Here is a 27,615-nt window from a genome sequence, read left to right on the forward strand (position 1 = left end):
CTGAACCTGCACTAGAGAGGTAATTTAATGTTGCGCACTCATGTTTTATGTGGCAAAGGGTCTTTGAGGGTCTTTGATGTTGTTTTCACAGCACTGACTTTTTGGTGATCAATCAGAAATTTTACTATGTTGTTGAAAGTGAGGACAGCTCAGGTTTTGTAATAGACGAACTTCCAACTTTTTGTCACACATTAACATGAATTACTTCATCAAAATAAAATGGGATGAATGGTTAGCCCATGCCCAAGACTGACAAATATTAAATTGAATCCATAACCAACTTTCGAGCAGAAATGTTGTCCTTAAGACCAATAAACTAACATACAAAGTATAGTTCTTTTTAAAAGAAAATATATTTCTAAACTAATCACAATAGCAAAGGCACAAAAGGATTTTTTTAAGAGTTTTTTTTTAGGATTATTAAAGCTAATCCCGTTTTCTTTATCATTTTTTTTTTTGGTCCGAAACATGACTAACCAGTAAGCGACCCTCTTATTCGGAAGTGAGTAAATACTCCAACTCTCAGTCTAATCTCTATTTCCCGACGATTAATTACCGTAAACTTGAGTGTGGCTCCATGCAGGCGTGTTTGTTTATGCAGACGGTGCCGGCCCCCAGGTATCGGCGTTACACTGGTGTTGGGCTGCGTGGCGGCGTGCATGATTATCGACCGACGTGTCATGCAGGATAAGGCCCGGTGTGCCTCTGTTGACTGCTTTGCGGTCAGCGCTGCAGGGAGGCAGGATTGTGGTTAGGCTGCACACAGGCCAGAATGTGCAAGAGGAGCAGCTCTGTGTGCATTTGTGTGTGTGAGAATGCACGAGGGTCTATATTTCTACTGTCTCTCTCTGCATTGTCTCCATATAGTTGTATTGGGAGGTAGCTCTTGATCAATTACACTGGAATCAAAATCTTTTGCAAGAGGATTTTCACTTTGTTAGGATAAAATCAAAACTATATATATAGAGGTACATATGAGAGATATTTTTTCTCAATAAAGATTAGACTTGTGCTGCAATAAAATCTATATTTGTTGCAAAAACAAGTGTTAAATGTGATCTTTCATGAGTTATAGTTTTTTTTGTATTTGTTTAATTTTTTTGTATAATTTTTCATAGCTTTTAATGTTATTATCTCAGATTTGCATTGAAAATGCCCAAATGTCCTTTTTTCTTTTGATTATTTTACCTGTTAATTTTTTTTGCTCAAATTTGAATATTTAATGTGTATATTGAAGCTTTGCTTTAATTGGGCGTTTGCAAGTGGGGGTTAATAACCACAAAGTGAGAGGATACTTTTATAATTAGGTGCAGTGGGGGGGTCACATAGTCTTTGATTTCAAATCTGCACATTTGCAGAATAATTTAACTTACAAAAGTGATTGCAATCCTTTTCAAGAACCACATAGATCACAAAACAACAACCAGGTCATATACTGATTTTGATCTAACTTAATAACTTAAGAAACTGGAGCAAACATTGTACATTCTACAAGTTACACTACTCTTAACAAAAGTTAACCACAGTAATATAAAAATTGTCCTAATCTTGTCTTCTTCATACACAGTGTTGGCTTGTGTTTCCACTTAACCCGTGGCCATTGAATAAATAGAATCTATATTTCAAGACATCAGTTTATTAGACGGATCATTTTGCCTTCAATGATTCCGACATGGATTTATTTGGGTACTTTCTAGAATTTTTGGAAAGGCCTTAAGCCGAGTATGAGTGCATAGGGTCATACTGTTTGGTAGGGTTCTACTAGTCAAATATATAGTGAGGTGTTATCCCTATATATATATCTCCTCAATTTGATGGCACTACTTTGAGAATCCTCCACCGTGCGGAAGAGCCTCTCTGGACCTAATGGACGTCTCTTCATAAATGCTTTTGCGATACCAAGATGCACTTTTGCCATGCTCTGATTCCCCTTCCTCCATCCCTCCCTCCCTCCCCTCGCCTGACGATAGAAGCTGCCTGAGAGCCTTCATCAATTCTGCATAGGCCCCAGCTACTAAACACAAACAATATCTGATAGAGGTTTTGCCACAGGCGTGCCCCGAGCGCCCCGAACCTCTTCCAGCCTCCGTCCTCTCCCTCTATGTTTGGCAAGCTTCACTGCTTTCCCAAGGAATGGGACATCACATTCAACATCAAGTGGAGTGTTTGATGTGATGTATTTAACCTCGGCTGTGCTTGACTCTTGTCAGGACAAGACGCTATTGATTCCTTTGCCTTTTATTGCCACGGAGCACGGGCGGAACGCTAAGCTGTGCTGCTTTGTAGTCTCTAGATCACTTTGGCCTTTTGAGATTTACTCAAATCATGCTGGGTGACTAAACCTCAGAATACGATGGCTATTTCTAGGGGTTGTTTTTGATTCGACTTTTCAAAATGTTTGTTTGGTGAGAAATATTGGAACTAGAAAAAAGTTACTTCTGGGTCCAATCGTTCCAAAACTTTCATAGCGCTACAGAGGCATTGTTCATTCACTGACATTCTTGCGTTGCAAATGTACTCATTTAAGAAGGTAAATTTAAGTGATTAGAGTTAGTATTGAAATGTTTTAAGTGAAATCCTTTTTCAAAAAAATGTGATCATATTTTTTACTGCAAAAAAATCCCATCTCAGTAATGGAAATACGACATAGATAATTACTTTTCATACCCACCTGTAAACCAGACTCAAACCATTAATTTCAAATCAGTTTTGATGCCTTTGTTAAAAATACAAGTGTCTTGATTTGTAACTCTAAACACTCCTATCTCAAATTATCTTTCCCAAAGGAAATAACATAGACCTACCCCCAATGAACACTGTCGTCAATCATATACCATTACTCTTGTTTTAGTCCTTGGTACCAACTGGTGGAATGGGAGTAACTTAATCTGAACCTGGCCTGTTTTTTAATTTTTTTTATCGAGCCGAAAGACCACCTTGATTGCGGGAAGTTGAAAATGGCCAACAATAGCAAACTCCCCGTTTCAAGCTGTTGTGATCTTTTTATGGTCTTCCAGGACACCGCTATTATATCCTAAAAGCCAGTAAGTCGCCTTTGCGGCCTCTACATTCATATCGCTTTCATTAAAAGGCGGATGGTTCACAGTGGCCACCGAGTCATTTGCTTTGAGCCACTGTGTGTTTAGAAAAGAGACTGGCTGAGGTGCAGTGTATTTTTATCTGCTGCATCGATCTGTTTCATCCCCTCCACCTCCTACTTTTCTGGCTGTGGAAGCTGTGACCTTCAGTGCATGGGCCGGCATTTAGACACACACAGTTGCATAGATTGATGTGATGAACCAGTTTAAAAAAAGTAACATTTAAGACTTTTTTTGGAATAGGCATTTCCTCAAGACTTGCACTGTAAATATATGAGGAAATGGCACAATTGTCACAATTATTTTTACTCCCATCAATATATTCATAGAATAGTCAATCATTTATAACACAAGTTCATTAATTGAATAATCGCCACCCTTTTCATTATTTCCACTCATTTTTTTACAGTAATATTTATATATTTTTGTCAACAATTGCCAATTGTGGAGTTGGTTGACCATTGATAATATTTCGTGTTATTGGCTAGCGGCCAATTCAAGCTGTCCCCCGCCTGTTGCCCACAGGTGGATGGATAGGCTACAGTACATTGACCTGTTTTGTAGCCTTTTGCAGATTTAATAATTAAAAAATTGGGCAGCTGTCGAACAATTTCTTTTTTATGTTGTAATATCAGCTCATTATCATTTTCATGCATAATTCTTCACCAAATAGTTAAATATCTGCAATATCATGGCATATTGTTTTGTTGTAATAGAGAATGGCATCCTGTGTCCACTTAAGACTTCCAGGAAAATAAATTGGTGGAGTTAAGAGTTTTAGAATGGTCGTAGTTGTGATTCAGCTCTGAAATTTGACTTTTAATTTCAGAGGTTCCACTTTATTTTTTTAAAACAGCAGTTGTACAGTAAGTTTTCTTCATGGCGAGTATCTTGGATACACTGAAACGCAAGCAATTCGTAAGGGTGGGGGTGTGTCTGAGAGTGTGTGAAAGATAGTGTGTCGCGGTGTGTGTGTGTGTGAAGGGGAACAGCCTGTTTCTCTGCTTTTCTTTGTGTGTGTGCGCGTGCATGCGCATGAGGAGCTCAGTAACTGCGGGGCCATAGATTGATGTGCGCTGCCTCCCCCTCGAGGCCCAGATCGGCAGGATAGTGTGTCAGTAGGACAAAGACATGGCGCCATCCGTCCTGCTCCACGGGCCAGTAACTAGAATTAATTACAAACCAATCGAATCGGCTGCAGCCAATTGGTAAACTAATTGGTAATTTCAGCTCCCCATCTAGTCACCGATGGGGATCTTGCTCTGGACTCTTGGTCATTTGGTTGGGGAAGAAGCGTTGTGGCATTGTGTGTCCGAAATATGAATATTGAAGGCTCTATTTGAATAGTATTCAGTATATTTGGATGAAGTTGAAGTTGACAAAATGAATTTTCACAAGGGAAAAGTTGTATTTATTTTTAAGGGTAAGCCATTGCTGAAACCACAATGATTGGGGATGGTGCCAATCTGATCAGTATATGATCCTGATCCCGGTTTAATTCATGGATTGGATTGATCCAATCTGTAAAAGTATCCGAATCCTGAGCCATCTCGCCTCCCTCGATGTTGTATGTTGAAATGACTCTACAAGAGATTCCCTTCTGGCTGCTTAGCTAACTATAGTTGCAAAATGTTGAATGGATTACCTGATAAGAGGTCTGTCTCAGTGAGAGAAGGGAAAAAGCTTTCCCCAGTGAAAATGATGTGATTGGGCCAGATTTCCTAACACTTGATCAGTTTGGGGACATCTCTAATTCAGTCAGTTGTGTCTACAGCTCTAGGTGACCTTCACGGTGTTTGAAATGGTAATATTCCTCGCCTTTTGTTCTTATCAATAGAAATAGTGTCATAGAGTCATCCTCTGCCACAGACCTCGGCGTGGGAAAATGACTTGAAAGATAGAGGGCGCCGACCCGTTCATGCTCCGCTGGATTTTGTGCTTGTTGCTGATGTTGAAGAAGTGTCTGGAAGCGAGGTTCAGGTTACGGCCGAAAACACCCCCACCCGCCATTCTGCTCAAGACATTCCCCACAAATAGGCCCATTAGCTTGAACTGATGCCCCCTTCCTCCGCACTGATCCAGGATTCACTTTTTTTATAGCGTTAGGAACCCAACAGGTAAACTTTCGCTTCTTTACAACCTCCGGTGTCATCCTCGTCTTGCTTGAAACGTCTAGCGTCTCATTCTCTCGGTTTCATCGAGCCGTCAACATGTCTGGCTCACGCCCGTTTGGGAGGAAGTGTGTGCAGAAGGCTAAGAGGCCTGTCAAGGTGCCAGGTTTCTGGAGGGGCATCAATCTCTCAATTATGCCTGAAATAACCAGGCCTCACCTGACACTCCCTATGTCGCAAGATACCAGACAGCGGATGCGTGTAAAAAAGTGAAAATGAAACCAACTCAAAGTAAATGTGTTGTGTGGTGGTGTGTGTTTGTCCTTTTACATTCCTACAGATCAAGATTCAGTTGGTCTTTGGAAATTCTCATTTTAATTTGCCTGCCATTGGCAATGATTGACCATTCATTTACACTCGGAGAACTCGCTGTCATGTTTCCAGTTATATTGACGGCACTAAATGTCCCGTCTAGTTTGACTATTCTTGGCAGTGATCATTCGTTAAGTGAGTGCCCGGTAAAGACTTCATTTGCCCAGCAGGTTTTTAGTCATACCAGTAACCGTGTACCATTATGTGCCCGCACATATACAGTGACCTGCTTCATAAACATGGCTACTCAACGGGCTAAGGAGCATTTCAAAGCACTTCTGCCATTTATTGTCTTAAGCAGAATGAGCAGTACACCAGTAAATTGATTAAGCCATAAAAATGCAAGCTTTTAAGTAGGTGACCCCTCCCCCAATTGGTGCTTTTAGCACAACCCAAACATTGATTGCGCTCACGAGCACTTGGCATCACGTCTGGCCTTTTTGTTTCCCATAAGAGCAATAACTCAGTTTACAGATGTAAAATGTATTTTACATGAGCTACTGTGTATTACTGCTGAGAATCCCTGAGATTAAGAAGCATACACTTGTGAAATGGTGCTAACGACTAACTGTAACGACATCATATGAATGTACTCTTTGGGTTTGATGGTTTTCAAAGTATTTCATCTACAACTTGTTATCGTTATTCCTGATTTTTTCCCCCTGGTTTTGGAAATACAAAACCTTCTGGATTAGCAAAAGTTGAGAGCCTGATCATTTTTCTTGTCAAGTCCCTTAAATAAAATAGCACCCACATGAATTACTTTAGGTCTTGATGCATTTCCTTGAGCTTTGACTAGAACTGAGATTGAGACTTTCCACCTATTAAATTAACACTGCTGATCTGTGCAAGATAAACAGGAATCACAAACCAGATTAAAGGCACATTCCCTTCTCAGATACCCCGCCTGTGCTGTTAGGATCTCCCAGTTAGGCAGCCAGAGCGAGATAAATGATCGATGACTTGGCCAAAAATCGTTTGTTTAATCACATTTGTAGGGATTTTCTCTCCTTTCGAAACATTGGATGGTTGGTGGAAGGGAAAAGTGTGATGGGAGTCTGGTGAAACATTGGTTCAATATGGACATTATTCTGAAACCTGACACCACAGGAAATAGATATTGACCATGATGACCATTTACTCACTCTCTGGTGGCATATGGGGAGGGCAAGCAAGATCTTCTCTAAAGATGCTGCGATTAGGAAAGAGAGTAGAACTACATTTGAAGCTTCTACCTTTCTGGTAATATTGAATTTCATAGCAATCAACTCCAAATTATTCAGGCAGATTCTCTGCAGTGAATTCTAGGATTTTTTTCCCCTATAAAATTATACACGTATGAAAAGAAGATACTGTTCTTCACCAGCTCGATTTCTTAGTTTTTGAGAGTGAAAGAGTCAGTAATGCATCTGGCATTGGTACCTCTTCAACTATTTATAAGAACTTGAACATCTAGGCATTATATGGCACGATTGCAGTGTAGATTTAGCCTGCTGGTTATGTATCTTTCCTTTAAAAAGTGCCTCCTTGTTGGTCATGGATGCGTAAATGCAGTAATCCCAAATACAGGAGATCTCACAGATGAAAACAACTAAACATATAAAAGCGTTAAATCGGAATTGAATTTGCAGCCTAAGTCCAGTCCATTTGTGTCACCATCAAAAGCTGTACCAGCACCTTAGTCATGCTATTCACGTCACTCTACTTTTCTCTTTTTACATTATTCACATCATAGAAAGCTACCTGTCCTGGCCATAAAGTCAAAGCTTTCAACTTTTGTCATTTTCTACATTTTTTGTTAATCTTAACTTCTTGAAGTGTTGAAAAATTCATTGCAAGGCCAAATACACCGCCTACTCTAGATGGTAAAAAAAAAAAGAGATTAGGTTCATGCCTTCAGCACAAAAAAAAACATTGAAGCAGCCTGCTTGTATAACAACAGCGGGAGGTATTTTTTTACCCGCCATTTGTTAGTTTTTTTTCTTGGTTAGCTTGATTACATGGAAACTACTTTTCTGAATTCCTAGAAAGGTTTTCGAGACCATTGTTTGGTCTGAAGAAAAACCTGAACAATCTTTATTTTGGGAACCCTATCCACCATCTTAGTATGTCTCAGTCAGTCTTTAATCCAATTCAGATTTTCTTTACCTCTTGGTATCTCTTTTGTTTGCCAAACTCTAGTGTCTGTATAGTTATTGACTTGTTTTATTTTTGGGTAAGTAGCCATTAAAACACATATAAGAACCCACTCTCACAAGTTTATGCGATTCTGTAATCCATGTTACAGTATGTATTATTCATAGATTAAAAAGGGTTTGTTGTTTTGGGTTTTTTTGCACCTGAATTCCATCCAGTATTGATCTGGAAAGCAGACATGCAAGATGTGTAGGACAGAAAAAACAAAGCGAGGAATTCTAGAAGATTTGTCTCAGTTAAGACTATAAAACGTTTAGATTTGAAGACCTGATGGCGAGTATGTGCGAGTCAGAAAGAGCGTCCATATGAGATTATGATATCAACAGTGCAAATCAATAAAAAGGGAGGGTGTGGGGCATGTTTGTCCTGTTTGGGTTCTTCATTTGGCTCATGTCTCCTGAAAGCTGAGAGTGTGTCTGTGTGTGGTCTGAGAGTCGCCATGGAAGACAAGAATGGATCCGAATGGGGGTTTCCCAGGGTATTTAAACGGAGAAATTACTTTCGGCCCACTGGAGACCAAATTGGCTAGACTTGTATCAGACATACTGCTAACATGGCACTCTTGAAATGATCGCAATGACCTTGCAGATATTGCTGGTGAAAGGGTATTGTACAATATACCCGAGCTTTTGCTTTGTGTAAGTGTTTCTGATAGCTAAATATGGGTTTCTCAAGGTGAGAAAAATCACCAATAAATGAATTTGTAATCATCGTAGTTCATATTATTAGGCCTCACTTTATTTGAAGAATGGATTCATCCTGATAATGTCATTAAAAATGCTGAATTCGTTTTTAAGCACTTACCACAAGTGAAATTGAAGACACTGAAAAGCACTGCTTTAGCAATGCAGTGTTTGCATGGCCGAATTGTAATCTGTAAACGATAGCATCTTAGAGTGTATCGCCAATGGAGTCTTGGAGCGAAATGTTTAGAAGCAAACACTGCTCAACCCGAACATTTTTGATACGTATATTTTATCCTCAGTTGGGTGCGAGATGAGGGTCGAGCAAGTGGGAGACTAGGAGGGGGGGACGGGTTCATCTGTCTCCCGTAGGAGACGGTGACGCCTAAACAAATTCGATAAACTAACCTTGTTACCCCCAAGTCGCATGGGGGTGGCATCCATACTACCACCCCATTGACTCTCAGTAGTAGGGCAGCTTGTGAATAATAGACAAACTGATGTATGCGCAAAGAAAGCCACAACCCTGCACACATCTACAGGCAGCATAATGAATGAGTGGTTGTGAATGGATGGCAGTGTGCACTTAGCACAGCGGTGCAGGCGGTCTTCGGCCCGAATAGCCACGGATGATGAATTGACAGCAGCTTGTAGTAGCAGCTGACAGATCCTGGAGAGCAGCAGAGAAACATTGGGAGGGTGAAGATGGAAGAAGACGGTCACTGCGAGGGATGAAGGAAAGAGGGATAGAAAGAGAGATATAGCAAGAGAGAGAGAGAGCAAGGACTCCACTGGGAAGGTGATGAAGCATGCAGCTCAGGTTTCCTGTCTCTGATGTAAGACCAGCCTGGATCGATGACTCCGCTGGGGCCCGTCCAGCACGCTCCAACCCGCCCGCTCTCTGATACTCTCGCCATCCCTTTGTCTTTCTCCTTATCCCCTTTTCTTCTTCTTCTAACTGCTGAGACGTCACTCTCACCCTCGGCTCTGTCTGTCCGTCTCAAACTCTTGATTGGCTATCATTGGGATGTACATGGGAATGTACTGTTTGCGGGTAGTTTTAAGATTTACAGACAGGCTGAGTGACTGATCACCTGTCTCCTATTTTTTTTGCAGGGGAGGAATCTTTAGGGTTAAAATAAAGCAGACAACATTTGGGCTGTGCATGACTGACTGCCATTTATATTGAGACAAATGACTTTTTAATGGCCTTCAGGGATTGATGCTAATCTAAAGACCCTGCTGCGACTCTTTGCGATCAGTGTGGGCTTTGACACCCGAACTGGTGTCTAGGCCCACCACTGGTCTACTGTCAAGAACATTCTCCCTCATAAGTACCACCCAGGCCCAATGCACTTAAAAGGGGTGTAAAAATAGGTAGAACAACCTTTTTTTTAACCAGTACTTCCAATGATTGAAGTACGATAGTGTGGTGTATCTCATAGCAAAAATTGTATTAATTTTGAAATGCCTCACAAGTTGCCTGTTGTTGTTAAGATCATAGTCTAATGCCTTTTAAAAGTCATGGTGCTGAAGGAAGCCCGTTTCTCCTCATTAGCTCCTGTCGCAGCCTGATGGTAGAAACCAGACCAGAGCAATAGTCTTGTCTGAAGGGGGGTAAAATTTGGGGTTGTCATGGGATCAACTCCAGTCTTCTCTGTCAACATAGGGATAAGCGTTTCAAAACTAAACTGAAACAGCTCAGACAGCAAGCCTCCAAAACACATTTGGAACCTTTCCAAGCTACTTAGAATTAGGCCAATGTGTTAAAAATGTCATTTATTTTCAAATTCTGACTCAGGAAAATTTGGCTGCCCTCTATGTAATTTCTCATATCTGAGGTCAGTAAAACATTAATGACGCGGAACAATGGGGAATTAGTGGTTTGTCAATGAATATGATAGCTCCTAGAAAAATACACATACAAGATGGCCAGAAGGATTTTTGGGGGGGAAGAGGAGGGTCATAGCGGTTCAAAGCTCCTCTAAAACCTAAACCTTCAATATCCTGAACAAAGCTGTTGTCCCTTCTGACTAAACCACTTCCCCAGTTTTAAACCACTGTTATTGTCGCTCTTAGGTTTCCTCCTGCAGCAGTGATGATCTAAGGCCTGGTGGGCAGTAGCATGATGAGACAGCCTATCTCTTACCCCCGATCTGCAGGGAGGACCTGATCCAAAGCATTGTGACAGGTAACATAACCATAACTGACACCTCAGTGCTGATAGCCCCGTGAGGGAGCAGTTAAAGCCCATCTAGAAAAGAGACCTGCTCCCTTGAGTTTGTGGTCTAGCTTCAAAACAAAAACATAATGTGCTGTGGTGTCTAGCTCCAATGCCATAAATATTTCACCTAGAAAAAAAGATGTCAAAAAAGCTTGGGCGAAACGAAGGAAAATACTTCTTAGCATCTGCTCTTAAATGTATGCTAGGTTCCAGAGTCTTAGATATATTGTTGTTGTACCAGAAGATGAAATGTTGAGAAAGGATATTCTGATCATTTTTCTTCATCGCTGTTTTAAATCAATGATTCTAAACACGGAAACATGCAGTGCACCTTATGCAGCAGCTTTACAAACTCAAAATACATTGAATAAAAGCAACACAGTCTACATGATGGACTGTTTGAGCATCTTGCCTAAAAGCATCAAAAGGGAAAAATTTATTAGGGGTCCGTTCTTGTTTTAACATTTCTAGGGGGAAAAAATGGAAGCAACCCTGCTCAAAATGTGAGTGAAACGTCAAAGCATTAGAGGAGATCGACAGACAAAAAAACAAGTGTGTGTTTGTTCACCTTAGGCAACAGGCATTTTGGCAATCGTGCAGCAGACTTGTAGCTCAAACATTTTCAGAGGGGCGGTGCCATAAATCCTAGAATGAAAGCAGCACAGGGTGCAACGATGCTGACGGGCATATTGGCATGGGGAACGTTGGAAGAGCGGTGAAGCAAAGGCCATCCAGTCGCTTGAGTGGCGGATAATTGGTGAGAGAGGCTCACACAGAGCTCATTCAACAGCAAGCTGGCTCATGTGGAAGGTGGCTGGGCTTGAAGCCATTGAGAACCATGTTGGCCTTCTTTTTTTGTTTTTAGGGCGGCACTAACTTCATGAATCTAGGAGACCAATAGTATACCGAGAGCTAAGTTCCACAGCCATACAAAAAAAAATGGAAAGTTTCATTCATACATTCATTTTCTACAGAATTAAGTAATTGGCTGCTCTTGATGGCGATAGTTGTGCAATCTGTTTGAACTAATACTACATTTTTGCATAGTCACGTGATTGGTAAGTAGTTGGAACATGACTTGGTCAAGACAATGTCAAGGGCTTCACCAATATCTTTGTTTAGTGATCGGGGGCCGATATTTGGCATGTTGACATATATTGGTATGGATGTCGGTCCCAAATATCGGTTATTGGACTCCTTTAACAAGTTATAATCGGTATCGGTCCTGGAAAAACCTATACCAGTCAATCACTAATATTTGCATGATAAGATGGGCATGGAAGGACATTTTTGTAAGTTCTTTTTCAGTGGCTTTTATGCATTTTTTGACCAAAATTCTACTTAATATCATAATACATATCTAGATTTTGGTTATCTTACACTCAGTGTACTCTTCCGATCACAAAGGATGCCCAAAGTGAAATAACATCCAGACATTTTCACAATTATTGATGCACGCATACACACTGACGTTGAGAGGTTCCAGTGGCAGCTCTGCCAGGCAGAAATAACCAGGTTGCTAATGCGTTACAGTCAAGAGAGCGAGGTCAGTGAAGCAGATAATCACATCATGTGTGTGAGACCTGCACAGCTCCCGATGGTGATCCTTCCCCATAAGACAACTACTATACTTATTTATGCCCACTTACAAAACATCATATAGGCTCAATATGTATACAGTATTTGTTTAGTCTGTCAAAAATGGAGCGCTTCTTCTGCTTGTGCGTATATTTTATGCAAAATGTGTCAGTGATCCCACGTGTATTTGGTATATGCTGGAATGTTTGTCGGGTTGCAGCTTTATTGGAAAATGTGGTTTCCCCCTCCACCTTTTATATTAAAAATGTCTTTATTGAGCGGAATAATGATTATACTGGGTTTAAGTGATGACCTAAGCATTACTTAACTTGGGGTAGAGGTATATCTGGTGAAAATCAATGACTGGTGGATCAGTGTCTGCAGGTATTGACCTTGTCCAAGGTCAAATGTAGTTATTTTCAGTAGGATTTTTTGAGGGTTTTGGTTCGATTGCAAAGTTGAAATGTACTGAGTAAGGAAACTAAATTGTTGACGTTTTTTCTTTACTAATTGACAGCTAGTTAAAGCGCTTCTTCACAATGTTCTCTCCTTTTTCAAATAAAATTGTCATTCAGATTATTTCGAATAGCTATACAATAGTTATTGATAAAATATATTTTCGTAAAAGAGTCACTTGTTTTCCTAAATTCTTCAAATTGTAATATTTCCATGTCATATGATAGTAGTAAAATAGCAAAGTGCCGAATTGAGCTTAAATTAATCTGCTTAAAATCATGCTAATCAATTTCTGAAATGTGTCTAGAGCTTTGTAGGCATGGCAATCATAAAGAATTGTAGTTTTATTTGCAATAATGCGATTTCCATCCTAAAAAGGTCAGCAGTAATTTAATCCATCAAAATGCATTTCATGTAAACATTGTCGGTTTACATAATAATATGTGGTTGGGAGCGTTTGATATATAGTTAAATATATTGCATTTTGGCATACGCATATTTAAATGAGAATCTGAATACATTCAAGACAAGATGAAGTGGCCTGGATGATATATGGATTGACGTTTACAAGTATCAGGGAGAGACACGGGACTACAAATCAAAAAACATCCTAGCGAGTAAAATGGAATGGGTGATAGAATGAATGTCACTGGGCATTTTGTTGATTAAAGCTACCCTGGACACAGAGGAGGGAGATGGGCAGACAAAAGTAATTATAGGGGGAAGAGGGAAGAATGTATGGTTTAAAAAACACCTGACAGTGAAATATCGTCTGCTTGGATAAGACGAGCGAGGCAAAGAGATGCAATGGAGAAAGCTCAAATCTTGTTAACAAGGTGGCATGACCTTGGCCCACAGCCGACACCAGAGATCATGTCGGGGTCACAGGCACTGAGCCACTCTGTTTAATTGACATTAGCCGGAGCTTCCCAGAGGGGTCACGTCGCTTGTGATGTGGATGTCCACCTTCTAGACTGATATTTTTGAAAAATTGCTACAGGAGAACAAAAGGCTGGCAAACAAACCATGTGTACAGATTGGGTTAGTACCAGACCCTCTGCTTCCTTTTGAGGAAAGCAGCATTATTTGAGCTCTTAAGTAATTGCGTAAAATGGAAGATGCTTTCCTCACTCTGAGGAAGTACAGTATACAGTGGTACCCTCTACTTGAGAAATTGATTGGTTCCAGAACTTGTTTTTTAACTTGGATTTTTCATAGAGCCCTATTTTATATTGGTCAATTATGGTCGTTGTTGAAACAATTGACATCACAACAATCATGCCACCCTTCAGAGGTTTACTCAATTGCCAAAATTGTTATTTATGACTATGTGATGTGGTTGTTCGGACTAATGTTCCACAGTATGACTAAGACCGTGTAAGAAAGTAGACTGTTGATGACGCTCTTTTGTTATTGACTGAGCGTGAGTCAGAACTCTGTTTGTCTCTCTGATCAGAGTCTGCGGCTAAGATTCCTGGAAGCTTGACATCTTTGAAGATTGAGCATTATAAGAACTGATTTATCTGAGGGCAAGCCGATAAGATAGGTCATTTGTAGAAATCATTGTTTGGGATTTAAAACCCAATTTGTTTAAGTGTTCTCCCCATGTCTGCGTGGATTTTCTCTAGGTAGTCCGGTTTCCTACCGGACTCTAGAAACCCTTATAATAGGGGAACTCTTACCTGTCTATTGTTAAGCTTCAGGACCCATGCGACACTTTGGGGGCTGATTTCCATCTTCAGTACCTTGTGTAGGTTATGATAAACAGTGACACTTACTAGACACACGTAGCACTATTTTAGACAGCGTTGTGATCGCAATTTTGTTCATCTAATAGCTAGGCTTTAAGATGAATGGCGAAGAGGTTCAGAGACGTATGTTAATTGGTATTGAGTTCTGGGTATGTGCTGCACGCACAATGAAGGTGCTTTGGCGAGAGAACACTTTTTGAAGGGAACTACACAGTCACCTCTAGAGGCAGCTCTTGTTGATGTGTTGGAATTTTTTTTTGTACAAAATCTTGCGGACCCACATTGACTAAGTTGTGAGTTATTGCGTCTTCTTGGGACAAGCAACATTTGTAAGTGGACAGCTTATTGGTTTTGCAATAAAGCTCTCCATTTCTTCTTTATGTCTCTGTACAGTAAGCAAATCGTATCGCTGAATAAACATGCTGAGCTTGCCTGAACGATAGTCGCTGGTATATGCCTGACCCTTGGCTTCGCAGACTCTCTTCTTCCTCGCTGTTGCCTAATCTCTTATGTCCCCAAGGCTCCACTCTAATTCATTACTTCCTCTCATCACTTGGATTCCCGGGTCATGACCACGCTAGACCATGTTGTGAGTCCAGCTTGGGTTTGATCCAAATGCAGTTGTTGCTGGGAACAAGTCAGGAAAATAATCTCGGATTTTTAGCGGAAACTACTACAGTGGAACCAGAGTGTGGTCTGTAATGCTGGTTACATAATTGGTTTAATTTCAAACTGTATGGCCACTACAGCTTGAAAATTATTCTGTGAATGTTGTCATAATTAACAGAGAGAAGGTTTAGGGCAGGGGTGTCCAAACTTTTTGCAAAGAGGGCCAGATTTGGTAAGGTGAAAATGTGTGCGGGCCGACTATTTAGCCTGACATTCTTTGATCTATTAACATTAAATAATTAACCTTTTGGGATTTTTTTTTTAATTACAAATGGCATACTTTTACTTTTACTTTTTTTTTTACATTTAGGTTTTTACCGAAATCACAAACCACAAAAAATTAAGAAAACTTTCAAGGATATCTAAGTTCATGTGAAACATCACATATTATTCACTATTATATGCTCACTGTAGGAACAGTGCTGAAAACAAAACAATCACTGCATATTCAAACTGTGATTTTGACCATCACAAAAAAATAATGAACTGAGATTTAAGAATTTATTCAACTCATGTATTTTATACTGTGGTCAACAGTGCTGGCGGGCCGTGTATTATTGATTTCATGATAGAGGCCACGGGCCGGTAAAAATTTGTCCACGGGCCTTAATTGGCCCGCGGGCCGGACTTTGGACATGTCTGGTTTAGGGGATTCCTGCTTGGGGTGGATTTGAGTGAACATGACAAATTCCCATTTGGCTGACACTGGAACAGTTGTTTTGCATGGTTAAAAGCTACACTAAAAAATGACACTTTTTTTATGCCTGTGTGTAAGGTATGCATTTGAGATGTTAAATCTCTTTTGTCTTGCTCAGTGATGTCATCTGCAGAGAAAAAGGGTGTAATTGGTCACAGACTTATAGCCAGGTCAGACTGTTGTCTCAAAAACTAAATATGATTTGCAAATATTGCCTCTTCCACTACATAGTCATTGCGGCGTGTCAGATTTTGCAAATACACAATTTCACATGTTAAATGTATCACGCATAGACATGACATAATAAGAAATGAGATCAGTTCTTAACTAATTTGGAGATTAATAACATTTTAGAGTGTTATTACATTATGTCTGCATTGTGAGAGTAGATGATCATAAATGTATGATGTGAATTTGACCAGGATTTGCCAAGTTTATTATCATGGTGCCCTAGGTGCCCAATTAGTAAAATAGTATTAAGAATAAATACTGTTCTGTATTTTGTGACACCACCATTATCAGGTAAGTGCCATTCCAGAGGTATAATTTAGAAAAGTAGCGCCTCCTGGATTATCTAGTTCTTCAAGTTAGTATCTTATTGCCTGATATTTTTTACCATATTCCAATTGGAGTCCAGTTTGTAACACCAACAATGACAACCAATTTTTTTAGATTGTTTTGATCCCGTTGGATGTCAATATTTGGAAAGAACTACATAAGCAAACCTTTTATTCATACAGAAATGTTGTCAAATGCAAAAAAAAAAACCCTCAATCAAATAAATTCAGCTTATTAGTTTTTTGCATTTTAGGTCCTATAAAAGTCAAACTTGGCAAAGTCGAGCAGCTCAGCAGTAAAGTTACTGGTAATGCAATGAGCTTTGATAATGACAGCCCGTCTGCTCATTTTATAGCATATCAAATTTCATAGTTTCAATAAAGTCGCAGGCATTGGTCAGCTTTTTTGGGCAAATGGCATCTTCCGCCACAGCCGACGGTCGTAGCCGTTGCTTACACATCGTTTGCCATTTCGCTCCGGGGCTGCCAAAGGCCTGCACGGCGGCGCCTTCCATAACTCTTGTAGCCGTGAAAGATTTTTAATTAAAATGAAGACGGCTGGCTTGAACTGTGGAGACGTCACAAATACTTTTGGCCGCCAAGGTCCCGGGGCGTCAGATTGCGGGCCATTCCGTCTTGTTTGAAGAACTTGTTAATCACGTCTTGTTCTTAATTCAATTATCAACAGACGCAGATTGATGCATCCTCAGATAGCGAGAAACAGAGAATTCAATCGCTCTCCATTGGCTTATGGCGTGTCATTGGTCTCCTTTCTGTATTATATATTGATATGTGACTGACCCTGTGCATTTACTGTATTGGATTTTTTTATTACTCACCTTTGAGCCAGTGCTAAAGAATAACCACTGACCCCACTGCGTCTGTTTGCGCTTGTATGAGTTCATACATAATACGTGCATGCTTTTTGCATGCCGGTGACACTCGATTTGTATTGTCAAGATGGGTGGGTCAAAAAGTCAAAGTGAGGGGAGTTGGGGGGATTGGTTTGATGTAGTTTTGGGCTGTAAGAGGTCTTCCAGGGCTCAGAGCAGGAGCCGGAGAGTTGGAAGGTCACGTTCATAAATTGTTGCCAGTGTGCTGGGGCTTAATTGAAAAGGCTGCAGAAGGAATGGGACCCTGTGATCTAAGCCCCCTCATTCCTCCCTTGTGACCCCCAAGCTTTCACTCATTGCACAGTGCGTCTGTCTCAATGTCCGTCCGAGTGGAGGAAAAGTTTGCGGATGCTTTCACCTATGCTTATCCTGTCTTTTTTGAATTAGTTTGTTCTGTTTATGGCAACAATAGGAAATTAACTCTCGAGGCCTTGTGATGCTGTAGGAAAATCTGGATAAAATGAACGAATTTGAAGGAATTTCATCTGCTCATACAGAACCACCGATTTATAGAAGTAAAAGCTGATAGATATAGGGTAGTTTTTAGGTAAGTGACGATTTCTGTTAATTTGAAAAACAAAAAACTAAAAAACTTAACTTTGATAAAGATCTCTGACATCTAAAAACATCACATTCTGGGTCATTTAGGACAAATTTTAACATTGGAATAGATGTGTGATTTACATGACCTATAATGTAATTTTTACCTAGTTTTTGGATGCCAGGTCTTTATGAGGTTAAGATTTTTTATTTTTTTATTTTTCTCCAATTAACAACAATGTTTCAATTAATATTCAAGTAGGTAAATGGACTGGATGTCAAATTAAATGAGTCCCTGCAAGTTTTCAAATAAAATCAATAATGGTCCTATGACAATGACTTGTATTTTAATTAGATTCAATACATTTTAAAAAGCTGCTAATTATGGTAACAAAAGATGAAGAAAATCTAGCTACCAAGTAAAAATTGGCCCTTTTAGTGAGACACCAGAAGTTAGACAATGAGGCAATTACTCAAATGTCAATGATAGAACAGCCTTGGTGTAACATAATACATTCCTCCATAACTACAGTGTGTAGATGTCACTATGCTGATTATGATCTCACCCCATCAATCTTTCTGCTACTGCCTGAGATAACCACACTTGTGTGTGTTGACAAAGCAGCAACTCATTTATAAAGCCGGGGTCCCCACCTTTGCCGTCCCTTATGGAAATCTGTCCAGGAAACAAAGCAATCATAAGCATGAAAGGAGGCGCGCCGTGAAACTGGAGATTTCACGCGTCTTCACGTTCCACACAGGTGACACGGAGTCGCTGCCTTTTGAAGGGGAGCAGTGAGCCGGGCGACCACTCGCCATGAAAGCAGGGGGAATCTGTCATTTCACACTGGGAGGAAACCCATCCAGGGTGGCTATTGTGCTGCATAAAAGGCAGGCCGTGGTTTTACATACCATTTTGACACATTTGGGTGTTATGATACAGAGGATTTTACTGCCGCCATAGGTGGAAGGGAGAAAGGAAAATGTGTCTTGTGTTACACTAGCTGGGCTATGTGGATGAAAACAGAACGCTATCTTGATCCCAATCGAAAGCAACAACTGTATGTACTGTGTGTTGGTGGCTTTGCTTCATCAAACCAATGTTTTACCACTTCCCTGGATATATTGAATCTTACAATTGATATTAGAGGAACACATTTTATTTCTTTTTCAGCATAGGTCTAATAGTATTTTTTTTTATCCTTACAGGGCACTCATTTAACTTGAATTTGAGTTAAGTACTATGAAAAAAGTACTTTTGAATATAATTTGGGGCCATAATAATTGTATTTTATTTTTATTAATTCAGTTTTTGTTAACATTCTATTAAATTATACAATTATTTTTAATTAGATAAAATATACAACAACAATGATTCATTAAAAAGGTCATAGTTGAATAATTTTTACTTTTAATGACCATAAATAGTCACATTCTTACTTTAACTTTTGAATAATTGTCCACTGGTGAGTGACTCCTGCCCCTGAAAAGGTATATTTAGGGGAATATTTTGTTTTTTATTTCAGCCAGATGTTTATCTTAATTAACAATTCAAAAAAAGGCAAAAGTTGACACAAAGCTAACGTGATTTCTTTCCACTGTGTATATGCTCATTTCAGGATAACATAAGGTATAAAATTAATCAATTGATCCGACAATCGTTTCCCAATAGGGCAGCTGTTTGACAGCACCTGACAACTTATTCATTAGCCCGAACTAATCAGGCTCCCATATGTTGGAGGGTCTTCACACTTTTAAAACACTTGGCAACCATATCATTTCGCCACCCCTTGTCAATATGTCAGCCATCTGTTTTAAGACAATACCTTCTATAGGGAGGCGGCTCGCTACTGTTTTATGACTCCGAGGTGTGAATGCTCTCTTCCATCTCTTCTTCCTTTTCCACGCGTGGTGTCCCATCACCCTCTGTGTCCACCTGAGGTCCCAGGACAGCAGTTACAGGGGTTGGCCGCGTTGCCGAGCCCACCGTCCGCTTCTTTTAGAGGTGTAACAGAAACAATCCCGCTAAGTGGCGGATCGCCTTTCACACAGATTACTGAGCATCTGTCACTTTTGCTGGAGGGAGGTGGGTTGGTGGGTGGGTAGGTGGGTGGGGGCAAGGTCGCTACCACTGGATGAACGCGAGCAGACCGGTCAGTAGCTTGCATTCGCGCGGCATTTACAAATTGAATGGTTGAAATATTATGTAGAAAGTTGCAATAGCGGTGGTGGATCTAAAAAAAAAGATGTGTAACATGGATCTCGTCCAAATTAGGTTTGGTCAGCTGTGGTGGAGGTGCAATCTTATTTGAACACCAGATAAAGTTTAACTGAGAGCGATGACATTTTTACAAACACCTGCAGAGGGCAAAGACCTTTGTTTGCAGTTGCATTCTGTCCGTTTGCCCAGCGCAATGGTGTCCAAACTAAAGGCTGCGTGCCAACTGGGGTCTACTGACCAGTGTTTATTGGCCTGCACCAATGATTAAAATATGATTGAATATGTCCCAGACAAGAAGCTTGACTTCTGCCTACATTATGTTGCACTTCACCGTTTCAACACTAGGTAGTGCTCATAACTTAAACTGTGCCTCACCATTAGCTCACGGGTCAAAACCGGAAAACGAATTTAGGAAACTGCATAGAAATGAAATTTCACACTAAAGTATATGCCCATTTATCAAAAGTACGACTGCTAAATAAGCACATTGGCCAACACTCATCAAACCATTTCCTCGTCTAAGTATATTCTTTTGCCTATTTTTCACCTTTGACTGTCTTCGTAATTGGCGGCCATCTTGGGAAGGGCCACCAACAGTTGTAAAAGAAATCTCGGAGTACGTCGTTATTTCTTAAAACTATCCGATACTTTAATAATGCCCTCCTTCCGAGACCTGTATCGCTATCGGCACAATAGTACTTTATTATAAACTTCAAACTTTAAAAACACCTGAGAAACTTCCACAAAGGAGAGCGAAAGGTTCTTTGATCACTATAAAGCAGTTAGATTGTGTTACAATGGAACACCCAATCAGCTTTGGGCTTACGCACAAAAGCTGCTGGCTTCCTTACGTAAGACGGCGCCTAAATTCCTCCGCTTCTAACTTCAGTGTCATCTCTGTGTCTCTTCTACGATGTCACTGGTTTGTTTGTGCTTGACTGATTTTCTTTATGCCACCTTGTGTCTTTCAGCAGACCACTGGATCTCCTCCTCGCACAGGGCCAGCTCGCTTGTGTGGCGGGTGTTGTGTTCTGGTCTCCGCGGAGCTCGAGGGGGCCCGAGTGATGCCGCGTCACATTCACGCCGGGTGAAAGGTGAGTACTCTGAGAACAGAGCGTTCGGGTCTGCTGCAGACGACCTGCCTGCTCTGTTCTGCATGCTTGACTTTGGGCTAAAGGGGGTGATGGAGGGAAAGTGGGGAAGAAAGAGGAAAAGATTAGTGTGAATGAGGAAAGGAAAATGTCGAATGCAACATGTTATTGTGATCAAGTCAGATATTACAATTTTTAGAGTGGAATATGTAATGTCAAATGTAATGGTGGTCTGGACAAAGGTAGGTTTTACAGGTTATCCTACTTGTTGCTATAGAGATGGTTATATGAGAAGGTTGAATGATAAGTAGTAGTACAGTGGAGCTTTCAAGGTTGAACACAATCCCTTCCGGTGAACTGCTTGACCTAAATTTGTTTCTCAGATTGAGATAAAAAATGTTGAGGAATGTCAAAGTCTTTCAAGATTTGCCACCATTCAAACTCTATAGACTTCGAGGCCTTCCATAGTCATGAACCACATGATGTAATATCACTTCTGGTCTGCAGCTAATAATGATTTGCCCCACTTTTTTTTAATCCAATGAACACATGAATTACAATTTACTATACTGAAATTAAGATAATATATCTCAACTATCATCAATACCTTATAGAAAAACTTGGGTTTAGGAAGTACAAATGTACGCCTTGTATTTGTATACAAGTGCAAACAAATTATTCTGCCCTTAACTATGTATGTATATATTAAATTAACGTGGCTGCGTGACTAAAGAGGACAGCAATTCAAATACTGTTTGTCTTTAATCAAAGTGCAAAGGGGAAATCCCTGAACTCTAAAATGTGCCTTGCATAGCAGCAGCACCGCCCACTGGCGTTTGAATATGTATGCGATCATGGAAATGTGAGGCTTTGCTAAAGCGCTTTTGGCGCCGTGATGTAGAATAAATATGCTCAATAGGCACATTACCATTTTTCATTTTCACTGATTAATTTTCCCACTTGTAAGAAAGTCCAACCCCTCTTAAATACTATTATTTCAAAAACTGAAGTACAACATATAATGGTCCCCAATCCCCCAAAATAGCCACTTATAAAAAATAAATAAATCAAGCCATAATATAATTAAGCTAATCATGCCAAACCAACAAATAAGACATTTTTTTCCCAAAATGGAACAATAACATTCATTCATCTTCCGTTCTGCTTATCCTCATGATTGTCACGGGGTGCTGGAGCCAATTACAGATAACTACAGCGACTATGGGGTACACCCTAGTGTATAACCCCAAAAAAAGTCATGGACATTTTGAAGGTGCTAAAATAGCATATTGTGACATCACACAAGGCAAATTTCCCACTTACGGTACTTCTTCATCGTGTGGACATTTTCTCCGAAAAGGCAGTTAGCATGTTGACGAAAGGTCAAATTGCGTATAAAATATATTTATGTCCATATGACCCCAATACAGTTAGAGTGTCTTGTGTTTGGATCCAGGTCTAACTCGGAGCAAATAGACAAACAGCTCCATTGTAAATTTACATTTATAGAGACAGGTCAAATTTCCCAAGCATATATCACAGTATATCAGCACTGATATTTGACACTTGTCCTCTTGTGTGTCATGTAATGATGGAAGATAGCTTCCAAGAAGGAGTCTTGGACATAAGAAGGTACACCAAGAAATAAGTGATAAAAAAAAGTTGCGGGCACGCTCAATGGCTGCCTTGGAAACAAAACAGATGCGCTGTAATTTATGGCCACTTTCTGTGATTGGAGAAGAAAGCACGTCATCGATCCGAGGCCTCTCTCTTTCACCTGTTAAGAGCTTTCCACCTAATTGGCTGCCACCATCATGGCGACTGCCAAAAGCGCGGCCTTCTCTACCACGCGCTAGTATGTTGAAGTACGTGTAAACTGCACCTATTTTTCTTGTGCCCCTGCCATTGATTTTTAAATGAAGTATCAAAGAAAATCAATAGTAATCAACAAATAGAAGGCAACACGCTGTAGTGTCAGATCCTGGGGCGAGGCTTAATCAATTTAGAGGCCTGTCACAACAGCAGCAGGAAGGAGAGACACGCAAAACAAAGTTGAGAAACAGTTTCTGTAGGGAAAGCGGCGCAAGAGTGGATGGAAGGAAGTGTCATTTGTCACTGGCAGGCTGCACACGGGATATCGTTTGGTTCGGGGCGATTTGTGTAAGAACATTACAATATCCCTGGGGCTCAGTGTTGCGTGACCATTGCCATGGCCAACGGCGTTGCAAAAACGCCTGTCTAAAAATGCTTAATGAATCTTCAAGTGAACTGTGAAACAGTCGCTCCACCTGCCACTCACTGTCAACACTTCGCCATCGCTCAATGTCGCTTTTCTCGCTTGCATACCTGAACGTGATAGGCCGGCTTTGGATCCCTTCAAAGCTCTAATTGTGGGGGATTTTTGGGGATCGGTAAAGGTAGTTGCACATGGGGGCTAGACAATGGATTGAGGTATCAATTGCAGTATTTTCTTTTTCTCTTTTGCGCTTTGATTTTTTTCTTTCCTTCGTTTTTTTTCTTCACAAAATGCTTTTTAGTGTTTAACTAGTACCATTTCTGTGCTGTCACTTTGCTTTCATGGTTAAACAACCAGTAAAGTTCAATGATAGTAAGTTCAAGTTCATGGTTGTCTTAGACTGAGGCCATATGGGACAGGTTTACATGGTTGCTAACACTTTCAGAAGATGGTGTAAATTGGTTAAAAGAAATAAAGAAGAAAAGTATAACACATGTTAGAATGTAAATGAAATCAGTTTACTAGAGCAGTTGTTGACTTTTGTTGATTAATCCCGTCGTTCGGAAGCAACTAGAAACAAGTTCAGAAGATGCCAAGAGATTATATCCATCTATTAATTTATATTATTCAAGGTATAATCGATCACATGATTGTCTTGTTCTGAATTTGTGAGTTTTTGTTCTATGAGCACCCAAAAAAAACTCATTTCCGTTCTGATTCCTCTTCTAGTTGTCCACATACTTTCTTATTTAGAACATCTCCATATTATTCTTTTGGGCGTATTATTCGGCCCATCATGTGTAAAGATCAGGAGAGATTAGTTTGTGTAAATGCTTGTTGTGGCCTGGGATTGGCTTGCTACCTATTCATGATCCCCCCCTCCCCCTACTTCCCATAGTTGGCTGGGTTAGGCTCCAACACCCCCACGACCCTCTGTTGCAATTTGTTACAGGTCATCAGGTTGTGCCAAAGTACACAATGAAAAGTTTCAAGCCAGTTTCATCAGAGCAGGCCCCATGACAAAAGTCTTTCCAAAGATATATGCACATACATACTTGTATGTTCCTCTGTGCTGTCAATCATTACATTGTGTTTAACTGGATCACATTCACTTCTGGCCTCTCCTATTCAATATGAGGTCAAGTAGTTTTCGCATTGTACAGCGTGTTTTTCTTGACTGGAAACACTAGATCGGATCAAACAACATCTGGACAATGTTCTCACGAGGGTGAGATGCTCTTTGGTCAAATGGTGATCAAATCTTCATTCACTTGGAACACAAAAGAGCAGTCGCCTGTACCACGTTGCCTGCAGGCGACTGCAACACTTTCCACGGATATTTGAAACTGCGGTCCAGTTAGTCGGTTTGTGGCACATGCCCAGACCTCCTCCCTTCTTCCTGAGTGCTGTGCCAGGCCTCCCTTTAGGCTGAGAACGTGACAACATAAGGTCCATTCTGTTGGCTGTCACTCACTGCCTCAGGCTTACTGTTAAATGGAAGAGGCTTTTACAAGCTATGAATAAGTGCTGCAAAAGGGGAAAGAAGCTGGTCTTGGTGGACATTTTAGTTTGGATGTAATGACTGAAGATTTGAGCATATGCATCTATTTAAATAGTGAATTTATATGAACATTTACGTACACGTTTTTACCTTTTTAGACATTTGTATGGCTTGGCAGTCTCGTATAACTGCATAGTGTTGTTGATCGTGAGACTATATTTTAGTATTTAAATCAACATTTGTCTTTGTGTGCTGTATGTTATTTAAATTTGAAATCTATAATCTGCCACCATCTGAATAGCCTTTTTCTATTATTATATATACATGAGTTGCAAAAGTGAAAGAACGTTGAGATTGCTATAGGATATATAATATAATTTTATCGTGATTTTAAAAGTAGATTTTTAGGGCTGGTCTTGCAAGTCTTGATTTCCAAAAATCATAGTCTTGTCTCCAATAACGTGTTAAATAAGCACAGTACTCATTCAGAAACTGACTTTTGTAACACTCACCCTGGTTTGGAATGCTATCCCATAAGCTTTTCGATATTATTGTGGTTTTGATTTGTAGTGCCTTGTTGAAACAAAAAAAAACATTTTACTGTTAGCTGGCATTAAATACTAGAGAAAAACCGAGGTATACTTGTGAAGTCAAACAGTGAACTCTTAAATCTTTATCTCTGATATCAAAGGTTAAAGAATTCAAGATTTATTTGTGGCCTTTTTATTTCTAGTAACATGATATTTTGTCCTCATTCACCGTAACATGGTTTCCCTTTTGCGTCGCCCTTGGTTTCTGTTTTGGCTGCTGCAGCTATTCATTTCAATTGGGAAAAAAATGTAACATTTCTCTTGACTGGCCGAGGTTGCCAACCATTGCAAGGATTGCTTTCCTGCTTTCATGCCCTCGCCATGCGTTTTAAACAGATGTCCCCTGTCAGTGCTCGGTAAGCAGCAATAAATAGCAAATTCCACAGTGATCTCGTTTTATGATAAGCCTTGTGTGCGTCAAATCCCACACGGGGGTGAACGGAGGGACAGTTTTGATTCATTGATCATTAGTTGAGCTCAGAAGCCTTGTGTTTTTCCCTCAAATGATTACTAATATTTATAACCATCAGCCAATTTAACTGGGAATGGCCTAGAGGTAATATATTGCTTTGCAATTGGTCCTCATTTAACCTTGAAGATTGTAAAGCTGTCGTGGGGGAATAGTGTAATATTCACCTTCACAGGGGGCAAATTATTGTACAACGCTTGAGATATTATATCTGCAGATTCAATCATAAGTTCACACAGGAAAAAATGGAGGATGATAAAAAAAACTGTTGATTCAGGCCATAGGAGTCAATGGTTTATATTGCGCCAAGTATAGATTTTTTGTCTCACTTGAGAAGGCAGTTTAAAATAAGAAAAGATAATTACAAAAAGTTGAAAATAGGATTTAGGGGTCTGATTAGAATTTAAACTAACATGTGTGTGTTATGCAGCACATAGAAGCAATATTACTGCTTCATACACAATGTATTATTAAAGAAACTAGGTCTGATAGAAGACAGCAATAGAGTAACACATTTAACCTCTAATTCTCTACTAGGTGACTTTGGAAAGTTTAAAAAAACGACAAACATTTGAATGTTCGTTTTGTCTGGCTGTTCAGTAAAGGAATACAAATCTTGGGCAGTCATTGAAGGCCAAACTTTCGTTTTTCATCTCTTGATTTTAGCAAAATGTCATTTGTGAAGCAGTCCGTTTGTTAGTGAAAAATTGTTTAAATCAAAATTCCTCATTGTTGACGCTATATGTCCACTGTAATTACTTTTTTAACTCAATTAATACATTAAAAGAATAAATACATAGCTATATGAAGATAATGATAAAATAACAAAAGGCCAGATTATAGACAATTTGAATTCTGTTTTTTAAATACAGGCATTTAAAGAACTATATAGATTTAAATGAAAATTCCCTTTTGATGAATATTCTTACTGTTTGTACATTTGTGTGATAAATAACAATTCCAGAAACGATCCCCGAAAATGCACATCCTTTTATCAATGAAAGGCGAGAAGAAAGCAAATTCCTTAACACTAGACGTTAGTAGTAGTTTTTAGGTCGTGACAGGAATGATGAATTGACTGCGGCGTGTCACGGTGTTGTCAGCGGGGAGTGCGATGATGGCCGACTGAAGCATTTCACCTGTTGCCGCTGAGGGCGACGCGAGGGGACGACTGGCGCCGGCTCAGTCTAAACAGGAGTCGGCCCTCGCTGTCTCAACAAGTCTGCTTCCCACTGAGTGAGGCTGGGAGACAGACATAGAAAAAGTCCAGACGCACACACGCATACACTCCCAGTCATGCAGCACATATACGTAAACCACGGATGTTCATGTGTGATTTTTTTTTTCTACAATATTTCAACCCTGCATTTTTACTACCACCCCCTTCCCTGACAGCTTGGCAGCTCTGCAGCGTGATTCTGGTGTATGTGTGTGTAAGGGCGATGGTAGAGACAAACCATCTGCTTGGCTTAAATGTGTGTGTGTGCTGGGTAGCTCCAATGCCCCGCAGATGTTTTGGTTGTGTTTAGGCGCCGCTTTGTTTTTCATTCTCCCTGGTGTGTTTAGAGGCAGAGGCAATTACAAATTGTCCGCAACAGGCCATTTGAAAGAGTGTTCATTCTCTTGTACTGTAACCACTCCATCAAATGGGCGATGTCATTCCACTAGTCTAGACGGTTGTT

General features: G+C 40.1%; 1 long non-coding RNA gene across 1 annotated transcript in view; it reads left to right on the forward strand.

Moving 5' to 3' along the window:
- The first annotated feature begins 21,012 nt into the window (after positions 1–21,012).
- Positions 21,013–27,615, forward strand: part of LOC144194158 (uncharacterized) — a 58,219-nt gene continuing 51,616 nt past the window's right edge. The window contains exon 1 of the long non-coding RNA XR_013325846.1: positions 21,013–21,140. This is a non-coding gene — a long non-coding RNA (uncharacterized LOC144194158). The remainder of the gene's footprint in view (positions 21,141–27,615) is intronic.

Source organism: Stigmatopora nigra, chromosome 3, assembly GCF_051989575.1.
Source record: "Stigmatopora nigra isolate UIUO_SnigA chromosome 3, RoL_Snig_1.1, whole genome shotgun sequence".
Lineage (NCBI taxonomy): Eukaryota > Metazoa > Chordata > Actinopteri > Syngnathiformes > Syngnathidae > Stigmatopora > Stigmatopora nigra.